We start from the raw sequence: 18,960 nt of genomic DNA on the forward strand, positions 1-18,960 counted from the left end.
CCTTGTGAGATTGAAGATGCTGAGGTGTGCAAGCAATCGGATATGGAAGTAGTGGTGAACTCTTTAAGATCGAAAAGAGTGAAGAGCTCATGCACCAACTCCTTCATCATAATACTGTCTTCATCAAGATTGGAGCCACCATATATATCTTCAAGTTTAGTCCAAACTTCATGAGCTGACTTGCAAGTCGATATAGACTTAAACACTTCAGGATTTATGATTCGATGAATGGCAAGAAAAGCCTCACAATCAAGATACATTTCATTAGTAGATGAAGATGCATCATCCTTTTTGTCGACAATCCCTACAAGAACAATTCGTAAAGTATTTGGGCCCATGGCCCGAAAGTGATGAAGCATACGGATTCTCCATAGGGTATAATTTGTGCCATCAAAGTCAAAGGTGCCATTGTGCACTAATCCAATAGTCGACATCGATACTCTCTAGGTCATGAAACCTACTTAAAGAGAGACCTAGCTCTGATACCAATTGAAAAGACTTCGATGACGCCTAGAGGGGGGGTGAATAGGCTATTTAAAAACTTCTTCGGATTTGGCTTGAACCTAATGTGGAAATAAACTAAGAGGGTACTTGTCAAGCACAAATCCTAAATGCACTAGGCACTGCAACGTGTATCAACAACGCAATCTACCAAGATGGACACAATACAGTTACTAATCAAGCACAAGTAAGTTACACAAACTTACTTGAGCTATATCACACGACAAGTAGGTGAACGACACAAGATACTAGATCACACTATATCACACGATATATCAAAAGCTGCAAGTGTGAACGTGTGGATATAGAGGGTATGCTTGAATGATTAATCTTGTACAAGAAATGGACAACACAATATAATGAGCACAACCAATATGAAATGTATGTATGCTCAAGTAACACAAATAAACCACAAGTAAGGAGTTAGGGTTAAGGATAACCAAGGTCACTAAGACGAAGATGTATCCCGATGTGCACTTCCTTGGAGGGAAGCTAGTCACCGTTAGAGAGGTGGATGTTACCATGAAGGCACACCAATGCCACGAATTCTCACCCTATTCTCTCTTTGAGATAACACCACGAAAGTGTTTCTCAACCACTAGTGGTAAGCCTTTGAGGTGGCTTCCAAACCCTCACAAACTTTTCCGGGGGGAAATCACACGGATTGATTCCTCTCCGAAGAACTCCTACCGCCTAGGAGTCTCCAACCTCCAAGAGTAACAAGATCACGGGGAATGCTCAAAACTTGCTCAAATAGCTTGGGTTGAGAGGAGGAGAGGGAGACGATCTATCTTTTGATTGGAAGTCCTCTTGTTGCATTCCCCTTTTTAAATATTTTTGCGCCACGTGACAAGGATGACGCGGGAGCGTGATCTATATGACCTCGTTTTCTTATTTTTGACGTTTACTAGTTTTCTTATTTTTGACGTTTGTGATATGTTTTAGCTTGCACCTCCCGTGTCCATTGCCACATTTGCCTCGACAACGGAGACGAGTTTAACACAAGAATTTCACCGCTCCCTCTCTACCCCGACAACACGAGCACCACCACGACCTCTGTGACTTTTCCCACCGCGCTTGACACCCAACGACTAGTAGTAGTAGTAGTAGTAGTAGTAGTAGGAGGAGGAGGAGAAGGAGGAGGAGGAGGAGGGGCAAGCATAAGGAACAAATAGATAGTTGCATGTCGGATGCGATCATACCAAGACTAAAGCACCGGATCCCATCAGAACTCCGAAGTTAAGAAGTCCTCGTGTTGCATTCCCCTTTTTAAATATTTTTGCGCCACGTGACAAGGATGACGCGGGAGCGTGATCTATATGACCTCGTTTTCTTATTTTTGACGTTTACTAGTTTTCTTATTTTTGACGTTTGTGATATGATTTAGCTTGCCCCTCCCGTGTCCATTGCCACATTTGCCTCGACAACGGAGACGAGTTTAACACAAGAATTTCACCACTCCCTCTCTACCCCGACAACACGAGCACCGCCACGACCTCTGTGACTTTTCCCACCGCGCTTGACACCCAACGACTAGTAGTAGTAGTAGTAGTAGTAGTAGTAGTAGTAGTAGGACTAGTAGTAGTAGTAGTAGTAGTAGTACTAGTAGTAGTAGGAGGAGGAGGAGGAGGAGGAGGAGGAGGAGGAGGGGCAAGCATAAGTAACAAATAGATAGTTGCATGTCGGATCCGATCATACCAGCACTAAAGCACCGGATCCCATCAGAACTCCGAAGTTAAGCGTGCTTGGGCGAGAGTAGTACTAGGATGAGTGACTTCCTGGGAAGTCCTCGTGTTGCATTCCCCTTTTTAAATATTTTTGCGCCATGTGACAAGGATGACGCGGGAGCGTGATCTATATGACCTCGTTTTCTTATTTTTGACGTTTACTAGTTTTCTTATTTTTAACGTTTGTGATATGATTTAGCTTGCCGCTCCCGTGTCCATTGCCACATTTGCCTCGACAACGGAGACAAGTTTAACACAAGAATTTCACCGCTCCCTCTCTACCCCGACAACACGAGCACCGCCACGACCTCTGTGACTTTTTCCACCGCGCTTGACACCCAACGAGTAGTAGTAGTAGTAGTAGTAGTAGTCGTAGTAGTAGTAGTAGTAGTAGTAGTAGGAGGAGGAGGAGGAGGAGGAGGAGGAGGAGGAGGAGGACGACGACGACGAGGAGGACGAGGAGGAGGAGGAGGACGAGGAGGGGCAAGCATAAGGAAAAAATAGATAGTTACATGTCGGATGTGATCATACCAGCACTAAAGCACCGGATCCCATCAGAACTCCAAATTTAAGTGTGCTTGGGCGACAGTAGTACTAGGATGGGTGACCTCCTGGGAAGTTCTCGTGTTGCATTCCCCTTTTTAAATATTTTTGCGCCACATGACAAGGATGACGCGGGAGTGTGATCTATATGACCTCGTTTTCTCATTTTTGACGTTTACTAGTTTTTCTTATTTTTGACGTTTGTGATATGTTTTAGCTTGCCCCTCCCGTCTCCATTGCCACATTTGCCTCGACAACGGAGACGAGTTTAACACAATAATTTCACCGCTCCCTCTCTACACCGACAACACAAGCACCACCACGACCTCTGTGACTTTTCCCACCGTGCTTGACACCCAACGACTAGTAGTAGTAGTAGTAGTAGTAGTAGTAGTAGTAGTAGTAGTAGTAGTAGTAGTAGTAGTAGTAGTAGGAGGAGGAGGAGGAGGAGGAGGAGGGGCAAGCATAAGGAACAAATAGATAGTTGCATGTCGGATGCGATCATACCAGCACGAAAGCACAGGATCCCATCAGAACTCCGAAGTTAAGAAGTCCTCGTGTTGCATTCCCCTTTTTAAATATTTTTGCGCCACGTGACAAGGATGACGCGGGAGCGTGATCTATATGACGTCGTTTTCTTATTTTTGACGTTTACTAGTTTTCTTATTTTTGACGTTTGTGATATGATTTAGCTTGCCTCTCCCGTGTCCATTGCCACATTTGCCTCGACAACGGAGACGAGTTTAACACAAGAATTTCACCGCTCCCTCTCTACCCCGACAACACGAGCACCGCCATGACCTCTGTGACTTTTCCCACCGCGCTTGACACCCAACGACTAGTAGTAGTAGTAGTAGTAGTAGTAGTAGTAGTAGTAGTAGTAGTAGTAGTAGTAGTAGTAGTAGTAGTAGTAGGAGGAGGAGGAGGAGGAGGAGGAGGAGGAGGGTCAAGCATAAGGAACAAATAGATAGTTGCATGTCGGATCCGATCATACCAGCACTAAAGCACCGGATCCCATCAGAACTCCGAAGTTAAGCGTGCTTGGGCGAGAGTAGTACTAGGATGAGTGACCTCCTGGGAAGTCCTCGTGTTGCATTCCCCTTTTTAAATATTTTTGCGCCACGTGACAAGGATGACGCGGGAGCGTGATCTATATGACCTCGTTTTCTTATTTTTGACTTTTACTAGTTTTCTTATTTTTGACGTTTGTGATATGATTTAGCTTGCCGCTCCCGTGTCAATTGACACATTTGCCTCGACAACGGAGACGAGTTTAACACAAGAATTTCACCGCTCCCTGTCTACCCCGACAACACGAGCACCGCCACGACCTCTGTGACTTTTCCCACCGCGCTTGACACCCAACGAGTAGTAGTAGTAGTAGTAGTAGTAGTAGTAGTAGTAGTAGTAGTAGTAGTAGTCGTAGTAGTAGTAGTAGTAGTAGTAGTAGTAGGAGGAGGAGGAGGAGGAGGAGGAGGAGGAGGAGGAGGACGACGACGACGACGAGGACGACGAGGAGGAGGAGGACGAGGAGGGGCAAGCATAAGGAAAAAATAGTTAGTTACATGTCGGATGTGATCATACCAGCACTAAAGCACCGGATCCCATCAGAACTCCAAAGCTAAGTGTGCTTGGGCGAGAGTAGTACTAGGATGGGTGACCTCCTGGTAAGTCCTCGTGTTGCATTCCCCTTTTTAAATATTTTTGCGCCATATGACAAGGATGACACGGGAGTGTGATCTATATGACCTCGTTTTCTCATTTTTGTCGTTTACTAGTTTTTCTTATTTCTGACGTTTGTGATATGTTTTAGCTTGCCCCTCCTGTGTCCATTGCCACATTTGCCTCGACAACGGAGACGAGTTTAACACAAGAATTTAACCGCTCCCTCTCTACCCCGACAACACAAGCACCACCACGACCTCTGTGACTTTTCCCACCGTGCTTGACACCCAACGACTAGTAGTAGTAGTAGTAGTAGTAGTAGTAGTAGTAGTAGGAGGAGGAGGAGGAGGAGGAGGAGGAGGGGCAAGCATAAGGAACAAATAGATATTTGCATGTCGGATGCGATCATACCAGCACTAAAGCACCGGATCCCATCAGAACCACGAAGTTAAGCGTGCTTGGGCCTGGGAAGTCCTCGTGTTGCGTTCCCCTTTTTAAATATTTTTGCGCCACGTGACAAGGATGATGCGGGAGCGTGATCTATATGACCTCGTTTTCTTATTTTTGACGTTTACTAGTTTTCTTATTTTTGACGTTTGTGATATGTTTTAGCTTGCCTCTCCCCTGTCCATTGCCACATTTGCCTCGACAACGGAGACGAGTTTAACACAAGAATTTCACCGCTCCCTCTCTACCCCGACAACACGAGCACCGCCACGACCTCTGTGACTTTTCCCACCGCGCTTGACACCCAACGACTAGTAGTAGTAGTAGTAGTAGTAGTAGTAGTAGGAGCAGGAGGAGGACGAGGAGGACGAGGAGGGGCAAGCATAAGGGACAAATAGATAGTTGCATGTCGGATGCAATGATACCAGCACTAAAGCACCGGATCCCATCAGAACTTTGAAGTTAAGCGTGCTTTGGCGAGAGTAGTACTATGATGGGTGACCTCGTGGGAAGTCCTCGTGTTGCATTCCCCTTTTTAAATATTTTTGCGCCACGTGACAAGGATGATGCGGGAGCGTGATCTATATGACCTCGTTTTCTTATTTTTGACTTTTACTAGTTTTCTTATTTTTGACGTTTGTGATATGTATTATCTTGCCCCTCCCGTGTCCATTGCCACATTTGCCTCGACAACGGAGACGAGTTTAACACAAGAATTTCACCGCTCCCTCTCTACCCCGAAAACACGAGCAACGCCACGACCTCTGTGACTTTTCCCACCGAGCTTGACACCCAACGACTAGTAGTAGTAGTAGTAGGAGGAGGAGGAGGAGGAGGAGGAGGACGAGGAGGGGCAAGCATAAGGAACAAATAGATAGTTGCATGTCGGATGCGATCATACCAGCACTAAAGCACCGGATCCCATCAGAACTCCGAAGTTAAGGGTGCTTGGGCGAGAGTAGTACTAGGATGGGTGACCTCCTTGGAAGTCCTCGTGTTGCATTCCCCTTTTGAAATATTTTTGCGCTACGTGACAAGGATGACGCGGGAGCGTGATCTATATGACCTCATTTTCTTATTTTTGACATTTACTAGTTTTCTTATTTTTGACGTTTGTGATATGTTTTAGCTTGCCCCTCCCGTGTCCATTGCCACATTTGCCTCGACAACGGAGGCGAGTTTAACACAAGAATTTCACCGCTCCCTCTCTACCCCGAAAACACGAGCAACACCACGACCTCTGTGACTTTTCCCACCGCGCTTGACACCCAACGACTAGTAGTAGTAGTAGTAGTAGTAGTAGTAGTAGTAGTAGTAGTCGTAGTAGTAGTAGTAGTAGTAGTAGTACTAGTAGGAGGAGGAGGAGGACGACGACGACGACGAAGAGGAGGAGGAGGAGGAGGACGAGGAGGGGCAAGCATAAGGAACAAATAGATAGTTACATGTCGGATGTGATCATACCAGCACTAAAGCACGGATCCCATCAGAACTCCAAAGTTAAGCGTGCTTGCGCGAGAGTAGTACTAGGATGGTTGACCTCGTGGGAAGTCCTCGTGTTGCATTCCCCTTTTTAAATATTTTTGTGCAACATGACAAGGATGACGCGGGAGTGTGATCTATATGACCTCGTTTTCTTATTTTTGACGTTTACTAGTTTTTCTTATTTTTGACGTTTCTGATATGTTTTAGCTTGCCCCCCCCCCCCCCGTGTCCATTGCCACATTTGCCTCGACAACGGAGACGAGTTTAACACAAGAATTTCACCGCTCCCTCTCTACCCCGACAACACAAGCACCACCATGACCTCTGTGACTTTTCCCACCGTGCTTGACACCCAACTAATACTAGTAGTAGTAGTAGTAGTAGTAGTAGTAGTAGTAGTAGTAGTAGTAGGAGGAGGAGGAGGAGGAGGAGGAGGAGCAGGGGCAAGCATAAGGAACAAATAGATAGTTGCATGTCGGATGCGATCATACCAGCACTAAAGCACCGGATCCCATCAGAACTCCGAAGTTAAGCGTGCTTGGCCCTGGGAAGTCCTCGTGTTGCATTCCCCTTTTTAAATATTTTTGCGCCACGTCACAAGGATGATGCGGGAGCGTGATCTATATGACCTCGTTTTCTTATTTTTGACGTTTACTAGTTTTCTTATTTTTGACGTTTGTGATATGTTTTAGCTTGCCTCTCCCGTGTCCATTGCCACATTTGCCTCGACAACGGAGACGAGTTTAACACAAGAATTTCACCGCTCCCTCTCTACCCCGACAACACGAGCACCGCCACGACCTCTGTGACTTTTCCCACCGAGCTTGACACCCAACGACTAGTAGTAGTAGTAGGAGGAGGAGGAGGAGGACGAGGACGAGGAGGAGGAGGACGAGGAGAGGCAAGCATAAGGAACAAATAGATAGTTGCATGTCGGATGCGATCATACCAGCACTAAAGCACCGGATCCCATCAGAACTCCGAAGTTAAGCGTGCTTTGGCGAGAGTAGTACTAGGATGGGTGACCTCGTGGTTAGTCCTCGTGTTGCATTCCCCTTTTTAAATATTTTTGCGCCACGTGACAAGGATGATGCGGGAGCGTGATCTATATGACCTCGTTTTCATATTTTTGACGTTTACTAGTTTTCTTATTTTTGACGTTTGTGATATGTTTTATCTTGCCCCTCCCGTGTCCATTGCCAGATTTGCCTCGACAACGGAGACGAGTTTAACACAATAATTTCACCGCTCCCTCTCTACCCCGACAACACGAGCACCACCACGACCTCTGTGACTTTTCCCACCGCGCTTGACACCCAACGACTAGTAGTAGTAGTAGTAGTAGTAGTAGTAGTAGTAGTAGTAGTAGTAGTAGTAGTAGTAGTAGTAGTAGTAGTAGTAGTAGTAGTAGTAGTAGTAGGAGGAGGAGGAGGAGGAGGAGGAGGAGGAGGGGTAAGCATAAGGAACAAATAGATAGTTGCATGTCGGATGCGATCATACCAGCACTAAAGCACCGGATCCCATCAGAACTCCGAAGTTAAGCGTGCTTGGGCGAGAGTACTACTAGGATGGGTGACCTCCTGGGAAGTCCTCGTGTTGCATTCCCCTTTTGAAATATTTTTGCGCTACGTGACAAGGATGACGCGGGAGCGTGATCTATATGACCTCATTTTCTAATTTTTGACGTTTACTAGTTTTCTTATTTTTGACGTTTGTGATATGTTTTAGCTTACCCCTCCTGTGTCCATTGCCACATTTGCCTCGACAACGGAGACGAGTTTAACACAAGAATTTCACCGCTCCCTCTCTACCCCGAAAACACGAGCACCGCCACGACCTTTGTGACTTTTCCCACCGTGCTTGACACCCAACGACTACTACTAGTAGTAGTAGTAGTAGTAGTACTAGTAGGAGGAGGAGGAGGAGGACGACGACGACGAAGAGGAGGAGGAGGAGGAGGACGAGGAGGGGCAAGCATAAGGAACAAATAGATAGTTACATGTCGGATGTGATCATACCAGCACTAAAGCACCGGATCCCATCTGAACTCCAAAGTTAAGCGTGCTTGCGCGAGAGTAGTACTAGGATGGTTGACCTCCTGGGAAGTCCTCGTGTTGCATTCCCCTTTTTAAATATTTTTGCGCCACATGACAAGGATGACGCGGGAGTGTGATCTATATGACCTCGTTTTCTTATTTTTGACGTTTACTAGTTTTTATTATTTTTGACGTTTGTGATATGTTTTAGCTTTCCCCTCCCGTGTCCATTGCCACATTTGCCTCGACAACGGAGACGACTTTAACACAAAAATTTCACCGCTTCCTCTCTACCCCGACAACACAAGCACCACCACGACCTCTGTGACTTTTCCCACCGTGCTTGACACCCAACGACTACTACTACTAGTAGTAGTAGTAGTAGTAGTAGTAGTAGTAGTAGTAGGAGGAGGAGGAGGAGGAGGAGGAGGGGCAAGCATAAGGAACAAATAACTAGTTGCATGTCGGATGCGATCATACCAGCACTAAAGCACCGGATCCCATCAGAACTCCGAAGTTAAGCGTGCTTGGGCGAGAGTAGTACTAGGATGGGTGACCTCGTGGTTAGTCCTCGTGTTGCATTCCCCTTTTTAAATATTTTTGCGCCACGTGACAAGGATGACGCGGGAGCGTGATCTATATGACCTCGTTTTCTTATTTTTGACGTTTACTAGTTTTCTTATTTTTGACGTTTGTGATATGTTTTAGCTTGCCCCTCCCGTGTCCATTGCCACATTTGCCTCGACAACGGAGACGAGTTTAACACAAGAATTTCACCGCTCCCTCTCTACCCCGACAGCACGAGCACCACCACGACCTGTGTGACTTTTCCCACCGCGCTTGACACCCAACGACTAGTAGTAGTAGTAGTAGTAGTAGTAGTAGTAGTAGTAGTAGTAGTAGTAGTAGTAGTCGTAGTAGTTGTAGTAGTACTAGTAGTAGTAGTAGTAGTAGTAGTAGTAGTAGTAGTAGTAGTAGTAGGAGGAGGAGGAGGAGGAGGAGGAGGAGGGGCAAGCATAAGGAACAAATAGATAGTTGCATGTCGGATGCAATCATACCAGCACTAAAGCACCGGATCCCAACAGAACTTTGAAGTTAAGCGTGGTTGGGCGAGAGTAGTACTAGGATGGGTTACCTCCTGGGAAGTCCTCGTGTTGGATTCCCCTTTTTAAATATTTTTGCGCCACGTGACAAGGATGACGCGGGAGCGTGGTCTATATGACCCCGTTTTCTTATTTTTGACGTTTACTAGTTTTCTTATTTTCGACGTTCGTGATATGTTTTAGCTTGCCCCTCCCGTGTCCATTGCCACATTTGCCTCGACAACGGAGACGAGTTTAACACAAGAATTTCACCGCTCCCTCTCTACCCCGACAACACGAGCACCGCCACGACCTCTGTGACTTTTCCCACCGCGCTTGACACCCAACGACTAGTAGTAGTAGTAGGAGGAGGAACAGGAGGAGGATGAGGAGGAGGGGCAAGCATAAGGAACAAATAGATAGTTGCATGTCAGATGCGATCATACCAGCACTAAAGCACCGGATCCCATCAGAACTTTGAAGTTAAGCGTGCTTGGGCGAGAGTAGTACTAGGATGGGTGACCTCCTGGGAAGTCCTTGTGTTTCATTCCCCTTTTTAAATATTTTTGCGCCACGTGACAAGGATGACGCGGGTGCGTGATCTATACGACCTCGTTTTCATATTTTTGACGTTTACTAGTTTTCTTATTTTTGACGTTTGTGATATGTTTTAGCTTGCCCCTCCTTGTCTATTGCCACATTTGCCTCGACAACGGAGACGAGTTTAACACAAGAATTTAACCGCTCCCTCTCTACCCCGACAACACGAGCACCACCACGACCTCTATGACTTTTCCTACCGCGCTTGACACCCAACGACTAGTAGTAGTAGTAGTAGTAGTACTAGTAGTAGTAGTAGTAGTAGTAGTAGTAGGGGCAAGCATAAGGAACAAACAGATAGTTGCATGTCGGATGCGATCATACCAGCACTAAATCACCGGATCCCATCAGAACTCCGAAGTTAAGCGTGCTTGGGCGAGAGTAGTACTAGGATGGCTGACCTCCTCGGTAGTCCTCGTGTTGCATTCCCCTTTTTAAATATTTTGGCGCCACGTGATAAGGATGACGCGGGAGCGTGATCTATATGACCTCGTTTTCTTATTTTTCACGTTTACTAGTTTTCTTATTTTTGACGTTTGTGATATGTTTTAGCTTGCCCCTCTCGTGTCCATTGCCACATTTGCCTCGACAACGGAGACGAGTTTAACACAACAATTTCACCGCTCCCTCTCTACCCCGACAACACGAGCACCGCCACGACCTCTGTGACTTTTCCCACCGCGCTTGACACCCAACGACTAGTAGTAGCAGTAGTAGTAGTAGTAGTAGTAGTAGTTGCGCCACGTGACAAGGATGACGCGGGAGCGTGATCTATAAGACCTCGTTTTCTTATTTTTGACGTTTACTAGTTTTCTTATTTTTGACGTTTGTGATATCTTTTTGCTTGCCCCTCCCGTGTCCATTGCCACATTTGGCTCGACAACGGAGACGATTTTAACACAAGAATTTCACCGGTCCCTCTCTACCCTGACAACACGAGCACCGCCACGACCTCTGTGACTTTTCCCACCGCGCTTGACACCCAACAACTAGTAGTAGTAGTAGTAGTAGTAGTAGTAGTAGTAGTAGGGGCAAGCATAAGGAACAAATAGATAGTTGCATGTTGTATGCGATCATACCAGCACTAAAGCACCGGATCCCATCAGAATTCCGAAGTTAAGTGTGCTTGGGCGAGAGTAGTACTAGGATGGGTGCCTCCTTGGAAGTCCTCGTGTTGCATTCCCCTTTTCAAATATTTTGGCGCCACGTGACAAGGATGACGCGGGAGCGTGATCTATATGACCTCGTTTTCTTATTTTTGACGTTTACTAGTTTTCTTATTTTTGACGTTTGTGATATGTTTTAGCTTGCCCCTCCCGTGTCCATTGGCACATTTGCCTCGACAACCGAGACGAGTTTAACACAAGTATTTCACCGCTCCCTCTCTACCCGACAACACGAGCACCGCCACGACCTCTGTGACTTTTCCCACCGCGCTTGACACCCAACGAGTAGTAGTAGTAGTAGTAGTAGTAGTAGTAGTAGTAGTAGTGGTAGTAGTAGTAGTAGTAGTAGTAGTACTAGTAGTAGTAGGAGGAGGAGGAGGAGGAGGAGGAGGAGGAAGAGGAGGAGGAGGAGGAGGAGGAGGAGGGGCAAGCATAAGGAACAAATAGATATTTGCATGTCGGATGCGATCAAAGCAGCACTAAAGCACCGGATCCCATCAGAACTCAGAAGTTAAGCTTGCTTGGGCGAGAATAGTACTAGGATGGGTGACCTCCTCGGAAGTCCTCGTGTTGCATTCCCCTTTTTAAATATTTTTGCGCCACGTGACAAGGATGACGCAGGAGCGTGATCTATATGACATCGTTTTCTTATTTTTGACGTTTACTCGTTTTCTTATTTTTGACGTTTGTGATATGTTTTAGCTTGCCCCTCCCGTGTCCATTGCCACATTTGCCTCGACAACGGAGACGAGTTTAACACAAGAATTTCACCGCTCCCTCTCTACCCCGACAACACGAGCACCGCCACGACCTCTGTGACTTTTCCCACCGCGCTTGACACCCAACGACTAGTAGTAGTAGTAGTTGTAGTAGTAGTAGTAGTAGTAGTAATAGTAGTAGTAGTGGTAGTAATAGTAGTAGTAGTAGTAGTACTAGGAGGAGGAGGAGGAGGGGCGAGCATAAGGGACAAATAGATAGTTGCATGTCGGATGCGATCATACCGGCACTAAAGCACCAGATACCATCAGAACTCCGAAGTTAAGCGTGCTTGGGCGAGAGTAGTACATATATGACCTCGTTTTCTTATTTTTGACGTTTACTAGTTTTCTTATTTTTGAAGTTTGTGATATGTTTTAGCTTGCCCCTCCCGTGTCCATTGCCACATTTGCCTGGACAACGGAGACGAGTTTAACACAAGAATTTCACCGCTCCCTCTCTACCCCGACAACACGAGCACCGCCACGACCTGTGTGGCTTTTCCCACCGCGCTTGGCACCCAACGACTAGTAGTAGTAGTAGGAGGAGGAGGAGGAGGAGGAGGAGGAGGGCAAGCATAAGGAACAAATAGATAGTGGCATGTTGGATGCGATCATACCAGCACTAAAGCACCGGATCACATCAAAACTCCGAAGTTAAGCGTGCTTGGGCGAGAGTAGTACTAGGATGGGTGACCTCCTGGGAAGTCCTCGTGTTGCATTCCCCTTTTTCAATATTTTTTGCGCCACGTGACAAGGATGACGCGGGAGCGTGATCTATATGACCTCGTTTTCTTATTTTTGACGTTTACTAGTTTTCTTATTTTTGACGTTTGTGATATGTTTTAGCTTGCCCCTGCCTTGTCTATTGCCACATTTGCCTCGACAACGGAGACGAGTTTAACACAAGAATTTCACCGCTCCCTCTCTACCCCGACAACACGAGCACCGCCACGTCCTGTGTGACTTTTCCCACCGCGCTTGACAGCCAACGACTAGTAATAGTAGTAGTAGTAGTAGTAGTAGTAGTAGTAGTAGTAGTAGTAGTAGTAGTAGTAGTAGTAGTAGTAGTAGTAGGAGGAGGAGGAGGAGGAGGAGAAGGAGGAGGGGCAAGCATAAGTAACAAATAGATAGTTGCATGTCGGATGCGATCTTACAAGCACTAAAGCACCGGATCCCATCAGAAATCCGAAGTTAAGCGTGCTTGGGCAAGAGTAGTACTAGGATGGGTGACCTCCTGGGAAGTCCTCGTGTTGCATTCCCCTTTTTAAATATTTTTGCGCCACGTGACAAGGATGACGCGGGAGCGTGATCTATATGACCTCGTTTTCTTATTTTTGACATTTACTAGTTTTCTTATTTTTGACGTTTGTGATATGTTTTAGCTTGCCCCTCCCGTGTCCATTGCCACATTTGCCTCGACAACGGAGACGAGTTTAACACAAGAATTTCACCTCCTGGGAAGTCCTCGTGTTGCATTCCCCTTTTTCAATATTTTTTGCGCCACGTGACAAGGATGACGCGGGAGCGTGATCTATATGACCTCGTTTTCTTATTTTTGATGTTTACTAGTTTTCTTATTTTTGACGTTTGTGATATGTTTTAGCTTGCCCCTCCCTTGTCTATTGCCACATTTGCCTCGACAACGGAGACGAGTTTAACACAAGAATTTCACCGCTCCCTGTCTACCCCGACAACACGAGCACCGCCACGTCCTCTGTGACTTTTCCCACCGCGCTTGACAGCCAACGACTAGTACTAGTAGTAGTAGTAGTAGTAGTAGTAGTAGTAGTAGTAGTAGGAGGAGGAGGAGGAGGAGGAGGGGCAAGCATAAGTAACAAATAGATAGTTGCATGTCGGATGCGATCTTACAAGCACTAAAGCACCGGATCCCATCAGAAATCCGAAGTTAAGCGTGCTTGGGCGAGAGTAGTACTAGGATGGGTGACCTCCTGGGAAGTCCTCGTGTTGCATTCCCCTTTTTAAATATTTTTGCGCCACGTGACAAGGATGACGCGGGAACGTGATCTATATGACCTCGTTTTCTTATTTTTGACATTTACTAGTTTTCTTATTTTTGACGTTTGTGATATGTTTTAGCTTGCCCCTCCCGTGTCCATTGCCACATTTGCCTCGACAACGGAGACGAGTTTAACACAAGAATTTCACCTCCTGGGAAGTCCTCGTGTTGCATTCCCCTTTTTCAATATTTTTTGCGCCACGTGACAAGGATGACGCGGGAGCGTGATCTATATGACCTTGTTTTCTTATTTTTGATGTTTACTAGTTTTCTTATTTTTGACGTTTGTGATATGTTTTAGCTTGCCCCTCCCTTGTCTATTGCCACATTTTCCTCGACAACGGAGACGAGTTTAACACAAGAATTTCACCGCTCCCTCTCTACCCCGACAACACGAGCACCGCCACGTCCTCTGTGACTTTTCCCACCGCGCTTGACAGCCAACGACTAGTACTAGTAGTAGTAGTAGTAGTAGTAGTAGTAGTAGTAGTAGTAGGAGGAGGAGGAGGAGGAGGAGGAGGAGGAGGAGGGGCAAGCATAAGTAACAAATAGATAGTTGCATGTCGGATGCGATCTTACAAGCACTAAAGCACCGGATCCCATCAGAAATCCGAAGTTAAGCGTGCTTGGGCGAGAGTAGTACTAGGATGGGTGACCTCCTGGGAAGTCCTCGTGTTGCATTCCCCTTTTTAAATATTTTTGCGCCACGTGACAAGGATGACGCGGGAGCGTGATCTATATGACCTCGTTTTCTTATTTTTGACATTTACTAGTTTTCTTATTTTTGACGTTTGTGATATGTTTTAGCTTGCCCCTCCCGTGTCCATTGCCACATTTGCCTCGACAACGGAGACGAGTTTAACACAAGAATTTCACAGCTCCCTCTCTACCCCGACAACACGAGCACCGCCACGACCTCTGTGACTTTTCCCACCGCGCTTGACACCCAACGACTAGTAGTAGTAGTAGTAGTAGTTGATGGGGTCATAGTCCTGGGGTAGGGTCATAGGCTTGTCATGTAGGTCCTACCCAAGGACTACCCCTCACAAGGAACAAGGCCCTTAGTCAGTCCCGACTGAATTAAGGAGTCCCCACCATCCAGTCGGTAACAGGTCCCCAATCATCCAGTCGGAGACTAACATTCGAAGGATACCAAGTTAACCGACTGGCTACACTCGGTACATCGTAACCTCTCTGGAGGGAAACGACCGTACGTTTCCAGGTTCATTTATTAGCATTTAGAGCATACGTTACCTGTAACGTACGCATTCAATCCCCACTACTCCACCCCTGTACCGGAACCGTTGTGGAGGGCAGGGCACTCTATATAAGCCGCCCTCCCCCACTAGTAGAGGGGTTAGCAAATCATTGTATTCCATATTCCACTCGACAACAAGCTCCGAGAGCACTGAGACGTAGGGTTGTTACCTCCACCGCAGAGGGGCCTGAACTCATACAACCTCGCCGTAGCTAGGACTCTGCCCATCTCATTCGTACCCTACACATCTACTGTCAGGCTCATACCCACGACAGTTGGCGCCCACCGTGGGGCAGGCGTCTAAGCGACTTCCGGCGAGTTTGCGACTACTTCCTTTCGTCATGTCGTCCGGTGGAGATTCGAGCATGGGTCACCAGATCTTCTTCGGCGCTCTCTCCTTCATCATCGACGATTCGGCGTGGCTTCGGAATGCGCCCCTCGACATCGAGGCGCTTCCCCGTCGCGGGGCTACGCACTTCCGTGCCGGCGTCCGCGGCATTCTTCTTCTCCAGCAGTCGGCTCCGGTGTCGACCTACACCGTCGTCACGTGCCGCGTCAAGCGGTCCCGCCGTCCGCAGCTCCAGCGTTGGGTGCAACACGCCCAGGCGCGTCAAAACGCATCTTCACAAGTGGCGGTTGTTGAGTCCGTTGTGGTTGCCCCGCCGCCCCAGCACTCGGACTCAGTTCCGACTGAGTTTCCTTCCGAGTATGCGGGTCGCGGGCCCGCGGCAGAAGTACACATGGCCAAATCCCATGAAGATCCTCGTCAAGCTGGCCGAAGCGAGCGCGAGGTCGGTGAAGCATCCGGTGCGCGCCGTCCACCTCGCCGTTCTGCTAGTCGGCACACTCGGCGGAGCAACGTGGAACTGTTCCGCACACCCCTCCTCAACTTGGTTGCAACTGCCAAGATAGCCGATTCCCTCCAGTCGACTGATTCAGAGGCTGGTAGAGGGATCGAGCAGATCCGAGCCCTGTTGCACACGGCGCAACAGCAGAATTCGGCGGTCTCCCAGTCGCACAACCGGATCTATAATAGTTCCGTCCACGCGAATACGCATCGGTCGGTTCACAGCCCTCGTTCCCATCAGCGCCACAGGGGAGGCAGCCGTTCCATGATTCACGAAGATCGTCGCCGCTCACGCACCCCTCCACGGGGTGGGCCCTATGGGTCCCGACATCATGATGATCGGCGTTCAGTCGGCGACACTTACGACCCAAGACCCGACGCAAGAGGACGTATCGCCCAGTGAAGGGTCGACAGAGGTCGAGCCCACCGCGATGGTCGCGATATCGACCATCCGAGTGGAAGCAGGGCCACCGTGTCTGGTCCCGAGTGTTTCAGTCGAGCCATCCGTTCGGCTGACATCCCTCCCAACTTCTGATTGGCGACGGGAATTAGCAAGTTCACAGGAGAGTCCAAGCCAGAAACGTGGCTGGATGACTACCGAGTGGCAGTCCAGATCGGAGGAGGTGACGACCATGTCGCCATGAAGCACCTCCCTCTGATGCTCGACGGCTCGGCGCGAGCGTGGCTGAACTAGTTGGCCCCCTCAAGCATCTACAGTTGGGCAGATCTGGCCCGAGTGTTCATCAAGAACTTCGAAGGGATGTGCAAGTGCCCTGCTGGCCTTGTGGAGCTCCAGCACTGCGTCCAGAAGTAGAATGAGCCCCTGCGTGACTTCATCCAGCGCTGGACAACTCTCTATCACACGGTGGAGAACGTCACCGAGCATCAAGTAGTCTGCGACTTCAAGGCAGGCGTGCGGTACAGGGATTTGTATCTGAATTTCGGCCAAACAGGCGACATCTCCATGAGCAAGATGATGGAGATAGCAACGCGCTACGCAAATGGTGAAGAAGAGGACCGCATCCGAAGCGGCAAGCACAAAACGGTCGCTGACGGCGATGGGGGTGACACTCGGAAGCAGAAGCAGAAAGCTCCGACTGCACCACAAGCAGAAGTTGCAGCTGTAACCAATGCCAAGTTCAAGGGCAAAGGGAAGGCTCAGTTCACCCCCAAGAAGAAGCAGTTCAATAATCCCATCCTGGATCAGCCTTGTCCGGTTCACACGAAGATGGACGAAGAAGGCAACCCCATATATGCGAAGCATACCACTCGACAGTGTCGTCTCCTGATCCAGGGGTTCAGCGAAGGGCAACCGAGTGAGAAGGACCATGAACAAGATGAGGAGGATAAGGAGGATCCGTTCCCCCAAGTCCATGCAACCTTGATGATCTTTGCTGACGTCGAGAGCAAAAGCCGACTGAAGCTGGTGAACAGAGAGGTGAACATGGCCACCCCTTCCAACCCCAAGTTCCTCAAATGGTCTCAGACTGCGATCACCTTCGACCAGTCGGATCATCCGGCACATGTACCCACCCCGGGGAGACAGGCCCTGGTCATCGACCCGGTGGTAGAAGGAGTCCGACTGCGCAAAGTCCTCATGGATGGCGGCAACGGCTTGAACATCATGTACGCCGACACCCTCAAGGGGATGGGCATCCCGATGTCCAAACTCAGCAAGAGCAGCATGCAGTTCCACGGAGTCGTCCCTGGACGGAAGGCCAAGTCACTCGGCCAGATCGTGTTGGACGTCGTTTTCGGCTCCGACAAGAACTTCCGCAAGGAAAAGCTGACGTTTGAAGTGGTTGACTTCCAGAGCGCTTATCACGCAATTCTGGGTCGCCCAGCATATGCGCACTTCATGGCCCGTCCATGTTACATACACCTGAAGCTGAAGATGCCAGGCCCGAAGGGTGTGATCACCATCACGGGCAATCGGCAGCGGGCTGAAGAGTGTCTGCAGCAGGGATCAAGAATCGCCGACCAGCAGATGGCCGTCCTCGAGCTGGACGAGTACAAGAAAATAGTCGACCCGCCGACCTGATGCGCTCGAAGAAGCCAGCTTCAGAGTCTGCATTTCAGTCGGCGGAAGAGACGAAGAAGGTCAGCATCCACCCGACGGGCGCCACTGCTGCCCCGACGAATATCTCCACCACCCTCGATCCTAAATAGGAAGCTGAGCTCACCCAATTCCTCCGTGAGAACTGGGACATCTTCGCATGGAAACCCTCTGACATGCCAGGTGTACCCAGGGAGTTGGCTGAGCACCGACTGCACGTGGATTCCACGGCTCGGCCTGTCCGAGAGCGCCTGCGCCGGTCCGCCGCGGACAAGAGGAAGGCAATCGGGGAAGAGGCGGCCAAGCTGCTGGCAGCCAACTTCATTCGCGAGGTACACCACTCCGAGTGGCTCGCCAATGTTGTCATGGTGCCCAAGAAGGACAAGTCGCTCCGAATGTGCATCGACTTCAAGCATCTCAATAAGGTCTACCCGAAAGACCATTTTCCGCTCCCCCGCATAGATCAAATTGTCGATTCGACTGTGGGTTGTGAGCGTCTGTCATTTCTTGATGCCTACTCGGGCTATCATCAGATCCGTCTATATGGTCCCAATGAGTTAAAAACATCTTTCATCACCCCATTCGGGTGCTTCTGCTACATCACTATGCCATTCGGTTTGAAGAATGCAGGAGCTACCTTTATGCGCATGATCCAAAAATGTCTCCTCGACCAGATCGGTCGGAATGTGGAGGCGTATATGGATGATATCGTAGTCAAGTCATGCAAAGGTTCCGACCTGCTAACTGACTTGGCAGAAACATTCGCCAACCTTCA

The 18,960-nt window shown here is 48.5% G+C and overlaps 20 non-coding genes and 1 pseudogene across 20 annotated transcripts; all 21 read left to right on the top strand.

Moving 5' to 3' along the window:
• Positions 1-2,185: 2,185 nt before the first annotated feature.
• Positions 2,186-2,304, top strand: LOC123419205. The gene has a single exon (XR_006618253.1). It is a non-coding gene; the product is annotated as a 5S ribosomal RNA (ribosomal RNA).
• Positions 2,305-2,745: 441 nt separating this feature from the next.
• LOC123419234 lies at positions 2,746-2,864 on the top strand. Its single transcript, XR_006618280.1, has one exon. It is a non-coding gene; the product is annotated as a 5S ribosomal RNA (ribosomal RNA).
• An 887-nt stretch (positions 2,865-3,751) lies between these two features.
• On the top strand, positions 3,752-3,870 carry LOC123419179. Its single transcript, XR_006618229.1, has one exon. It is a non-coding gene; the product is annotated as a 5S ribosomal RNA (ribosomal RNA).
• Positions 3,871-4,341: 471 nt separating this feature from the next.
• On the top strand, positions 4,342-4,460 carry LOC123419196. Its single transcript, XR_006618245.1, has one exon. It is a non-coding gene; the product is annotated as a 5S ribosomal RNA (ribosomal RNA).
• Positions 4,461-5,294: 834 nt separating this feature from the next.
• On the top strand, positions 5,295-5,413 carry LOC123419219. The gene has a single exon (XR_006618266.1). It is a non-coding gene; the product is annotated as a 5S ribosomal RNA (ribosomal RNA).
• Positions 5,414-5,770: 357 nt separating this feature from the next.
• Positions 5,771-5,889, top strand: LOC123419263. The gene has a single exon (XR_006618303.1). It is a non-coding gene; the product is annotated as a 5S ribosomal RNA (ribosomal RNA).
• Positions 5,890-6,330: 441 nt separating this feature from the next.
• On the top strand, positions 6,331-6,448 carry LOC123419241. The gene has a single exon (XR_006618287.1). It is a non-coding gene; the product is annotated as a 5S ribosomal RNA (ribosomal RNA).
• A 394-nt stretch (positions 6,449-6,842) lies between these two features.
• LOC123419253 lies at positions 6,843-6,934 on the top strand (annotated as a pseudogene).
• Positions 6,935-7,300: 366 nt separating this feature from the next.
• LOC123419222 lies at positions 7,301-7,419 on the top strand. Its single transcript, XR_006618269.1, has one exon. It is a non-coding gene; the product is annotated as a 5S ribosomal RNA (ribosomal RNA).
• Positions 7,420-7,851: 432 nt separating this feature from the next.
• On the top strand, positions 7,852-7,970 carry LOC123419271. The gene has a single exon (XR_006618312.1). It is a non-coding gene; the product is annotated as a 5S ribosomal RNA (ribosomal RNA).
• A 399-nt stretch (positions 7,971-8,369) lies between these two features.
• LOC123419210 lies at positions 8,370-8,488 on the top strand. The gene has a single exon (XR_006618258.1). It is a non-coding gene; the product is annotated as a 5S ribosomal RNA (ribosomal RNA).
• Positions 8,489-8,867: 379 nt separating this feature from the next.
• Positions 8,868-8,986, top strand: LOC123419180. The gene has a single exon (XR_006618230.1). It is a non-coding gene; the product is annotated as a 5S ribosomal RNA (ribosomal RNA).
• A 459-nt stretch (positions 8,987-9,445) lies between these two features.
• On the top strand, positions 9,446-9,564 carry LOC123419247. Its single transcript, XR_006618291.1, has one exon. It is a non-coding gene; the product is annotated as a 5S ribosomal RNA (ribosomal RNA).
• A 351-nt stretch (positions 9,565-9,915) lies between these two features.
• LOC123419225 lies at positions 9,916-10,034 on the top strand. Its single transcript, XR_006618272.1, has one exon. It is a non-coding gene; the product is annotated as a 5S ribosomal RNA (ribosomal RNA).
• Positions 10,035-10,393: 359 nt separating this feature from the next.
• On the top strand, positions 10,394-10,512 carry LOC123419206. Its single transcript, XR_006618254.1, has one exon. It is a non-coding gene; the product is annotated as a 5S ribosomal RNA (ribosomal RNA).
• Positions 10,513-11,148: 636 nt separating this feature from the next.
• On the top strand, positions 11,149-11,266 carry LOC123419231. Its single transcript, XR_006618277.1, has one exon. It is a non-coding gene; the product is annotated as a 5S ribosomal RNA (ribosomal RNA).
• Positions 11,267-11,709: 443 nt separating this feature from the next.
• Positions 11,710-11,828, top strand: LOC123419243. Its single transcript, XR_006618288.1, has one exon. It is a non-coding gene; the product is annotated as a 5S ribosomal RNA (ribosomal RNA).
• A 782-nt stretch (positions 11,829-12,610) lies between these two features.
• Positions 12,611-12,729, top strand: LOC123419157. Its single transcript, XR_006618208.1, has one exon. It is a non-coding gene; the product is annotated as a 5S ribosomal RNA (ribosomal RNA).
• Positions 12,730-13,147: 418 nt separating this feature from the next.
• Positions 13,148-13,266, top strand: LOC123419228. Its single transcript, XR_006618275.1, has one exon. It is a non-coding gene; the product is annotated as a 5S ribosomal RNA (ribosomal RNA).
• A 596-nt stretch (positions 13,267-13,862) lies between these two features.
• Positions 13,863-13,981, top strand: LOC123419200. Its single transcript, XR_006618248.1, has one exon. It is a non-coding gene; the product is annotated as a 5S ribosomal RNA (ribosomal RNA).
• Positions 13,982-14,589: 608 nt separating this feature from the next.
• LOC123419201 lies at positions 14,590-14,708 on the top strand. Its single transcript, XR_006618249.1, has one exon. It is a non-coding gene; the product is annotated as a 5S ribosomal RNA (ribosomal RNA).
• The last annotated feature ends 4,252 nt before the right edge of the window (positions 14,709-18,960 follow it).

Source organism: Hordeum vulgare, unplaced genomic scaffold (assembly GCF_904849725.1).
Source record: "Hordeum vulgare subsp. vulgare unplaced genomic scaffold, MorexV3_pseudomolecules_assembly, whole genome shotgun sequence".
Classification (NCBI taxonomy): Eukaryota; Viridiplantae; Streptophyta; class Magnoliopsida; order Poales; family Poaceae; genus Hordeum; species Hordeum vulgare.